The sequence below is a fragment of the Nematolebias whitei genome, chromosome 8 (genome assembly GCF_014905685.2).
Source record: "Nematolebias whitei isolate Nwh7 chromosome 8, NemWhi1, whole genome shotgun sequence".
Lineage (NCBI taxonomy): Eukaryota > Metazoa > Chordata > Actinopteri > Cyprinodontiformes > Rivulidae > Nematolebias > Nematolebias whitei.
Genome location: NC_056505.1, coordinates 359,552 through 363,376, shown reverse-complemented (window position 1 = coordinate 363,376; position 3,825 = coordinate 359,552).

Genomic DNA, 3,825 nt, shown 5'->3' with positions numbered 1-3,825 from the left:
CCCCCCCCCCCCGAAAGAGAAGCAGAGAGAAGTAGAGGGAAGCCCCGGGCTGTCCCCAGCAACCACAATGCCGAAGCTCCAGGAGGCTGCAGCGATGAACCCACAGACCCCGCCGGCAACCCACCCCTCCAGAGTAGATCTGGCCATGGACACCGAGTCCCAAGGTCATACCACCCCCCAACAGAGGCCCGACAGAGCCAGGGCACCCAGGCCCTGGCAGGCAGCCACCAAGGCGGGCCAGCACACACCCAATCACCCAGCCCCAGATGTCAAGAGCTGTCAATGCACCGGAGGCAGTGGGGCCCACCACCGGAGGGGAGCGTGACAGGGGGAAGTAGACCCCACATTAAATGGGGGCCCCAAATTGATCCAAGAGAGGGGACCACCTAAAACCTAACCCAAGACATAACCAGGTACACAGAGACAGCCTGGCAGTGCCTCTGTCAGGCCATCCATGCGCCCCACTCACCCGACAGCAACCGCAAGCCGGCCCCAGGCTGGGGGCCAGAGCAGCAGGGAGCAGCAGCTGAGGAAGGCCGGCCCAGCACACCAAGGACCAGGCACCTCAACAGCCTCACACCACAGGCCCGGAAACGCCCCGGTACACCACTTACAACCCCTCCCTCCATACACACAGCACCCCCCACCACGAATGTCACACCAGGCCGACCAGCCAGCACCCCATCAAAGCGAAGCCACGCCCCCAACCACCGCAATACACCACCAAGGACCACACACACACAACCACAGCCGACCCCCCACCGGAACCCGGTAGCCACCCCAGCCAAAGCGCTGGCCATTGCAACCAGGAACATTGATCAAAAAATTCAACATTCCAGGGAGAACTGGAGCACAGGCCCCATCCCCAACCACCCCCCAAGGCCCAAAGCCCACCCACAGCCCCGACCCCAACCAGGTGACCTACCCCCTCCCTGCCCCCGACCCCAAATTTCAAACGGAGAATGGGGTTGTAAGGAGGGAAAAAAACTATATATATAAATAATTAACTGGAAGACCCCACTTCTCCCTCCTGCCATTCAAATAAGGTAATGATGCATGTTGTTATATAGTGCGTTTAAAATGGGGGGATGAGGCGGCAACTGGCACAGAGCCAAGAGCAGGCAGCAGTGTCCGTTTACCCATCTCCCCAACCCTTGCCCAGAACCCTAAATGTCTACATGCTACATATTACTCTATATATGCATGTGTCGTGAGAATGTTTTAAGTGAGTGTCTAGGTTGTACAATAAAATTGGGGCCCAGGTCTTCACGAACCATGGAGATGGAGGATCCTTCCCGCAGCTCAGTAGTACACCTGAACCCCAAGGCCCTGTTTGAGTGGTGGTGTGATGGAATGGGAGGAGGAAGATGTCAGGATGGGGAGGAAGAACTGAGGTGGCAATGCCCTCCCAGGGGGCCAGCTTCCCCACTGACTTCAATAGCACCCCCACCCCCACAAAGGAACCGACCAGTCCACCCACAGCAACACCCAAAATGAGAGTACCCTACGCAAGGGAGGGCGCACACCTAACAGGCCCAGACACCCCCGGGCCAACAGCGCAGAGCCACCCAAGCGAGAGCCCCCAATACACCCCCCCCCCCCCCCCCACAGCCCAGACCCCCAGCCAAGCACCAGACCGCAGCCACAGCCAGGCAAGAAGACACCCATGCTGAGTCCACCCGTCCCCTCCCATGGCCCACCCTCCCCCCCACCAACAGTATCACCTGCTGCGGTAGAGGCCCCAAAGCCCACCAATGCACTGAGGGCCCCCAGGCCAGGGCTGGGCACTGGCGAATGCATTGGCCAAGGTCTCAACAACATACCCGCCAAGACCCGAGACCCCTGGGCCTAAGCCGAGACCCCAGCCTGGGAGCGACACTCTCCCAGAACCCCACACCCACCCCAAACCCACCCAGGAGCAGCCAGGCTACCAGGCCAGTAACCTATGTATGCCAGTAAAAACCTCCCAGAAGCCTACATGCAGCCAGCAGAGATCATTGTCCAGAACCACCTAAGCTACCTCCCCAGTCGAGCGCCATTGCCCCAGGCCCACGTCCCCCCGATGCCTCCAGCCCCGATGCCCCCCACATCAACAACAATGCACCACGGGACAAAATCAAAGGGGTTCACCCACTTCCACTACGTTTTGGAGCCGATCAAAGAAGCCCAGAGAGAATGGTCTGATGTGGAGACACAGGCTGTCTCAAGACTGATGTAATCCAACACAAGGTCTTTATACTGTTTAATACTAAGAATATTTTTATTTTTCCAATTCATGAGCATAGTTTGTTTGCTATACATAAGGCAGTAAAAATCATGTGAATTGACTTTGTCTCCAAGGTGACATCATCTAAGTGGCCCAATAAGCAAACTGACGGAGAGAGTGGAATATTACATCTCAGACACTTGGATAAGTCTTCAAATATCTGGCACCAAAACCTCTGAACAGGTGGACAGAACCAAAATGCGTGGATGTAATTGTCAGGAATATTGTCTGTACACTATGCGCAAGTATTAGATGATGCGAAACCCACCCTACATCCGTTGACCTGTGTAATGCACTCTATGGAGGATTTTGTATTGTATTAATTGTAAATTGGAGTTTTTAATCATCTTTCTTTTTTTTTCTCTTGTCCTGTCCGGCATTGTGACACTCAGAATTATTGTCTGAGTGTCAAGGTGATGCCCAACAGATTTTCTTTCACAAGCAGAGCATCATCTTAGAAGTTCTTAGACATATCTGAGACCAGAAGTATTGGTCAAAGTTGACTGAAAAGTCTGTCTCCGATTGTACAATCCATCCATCCATTTTCTTCCACTTATCCGGGGTCGGGTCACAGGGGTAGCAGCTTAATTAGGAAATCCCAGACTTCCCTCTCCCCAGTCACTTGGGCCAGCTCCTCCAGGGGAATCCCGAGGCGTTCCCAGGCCAGCCGAGAAACATATTCCCTCCAGCATGTCCTGGGTCTTCCTCTGGGTCTCCTCCCGGTGGGATGTGTCCAGAACACCTCACCAGGGAGGCGTCCAGGAGGCATACTAACTAACTAACTGAGACAGATGCCTCAACTCTGTTCTACAAAAGAGCTTCTTTCAGCTAAGGCAGATAGCAAAGCTAAAGTCCGTTCTGTCCAGATTCGACCTTGAAAAACTAGTCCATGCATTTATTACTTCCCGGCTGGACTACTGTAACTCACTTTATGTTGGGGTTAGTCAGGCTTCACTCTCACGTCTCCAGCTCGTACAAAATGCTGCAGCTCGGCTTTTAACAGGAACTCACAGGTTTGAGCACATTATTCCGGTTCTATCCTCTCTTCACTGGCTTCCTGTGCGTGTCAGAGTTGATTTTAAAATTCTCCTGCTGACATTCAAGTGCATTAACGGCCTTGCACCATCATACCTCTCCGACCTTCTTCATCCTTATACTCCTTTTCGGGCTTTGAGATCATCAGACCAGCTGCTTTTGGACGTACCAAAAACCCGGCTGAAGCTCAGAGGAGATCGAGCGTTCTCAGTCGTGGGCCCTAAACTCTGGAACAATCTGCCCATCAACATTCGACAGGCCACCTCAATCTCTGCCTTTAAATCTCTCCTAAAAACACATCTATACTCATTGACATTTAACACAGGGTGATCAGCTTTAGATCTGGTTTTTCATTGATGCTGATTCTGTTTATGCTTTTGTTATTATTCCTATTTAACACAAGGTCATCTGATCTGATTTAGAATTTCATTGTTTCTGACTGAGTTTATGCTTTTTGTTATTATGTCCTTGACTTTTGACACAACGTGATCTGATTTAGTATTTCATTGTTTCTAATTGTTTTT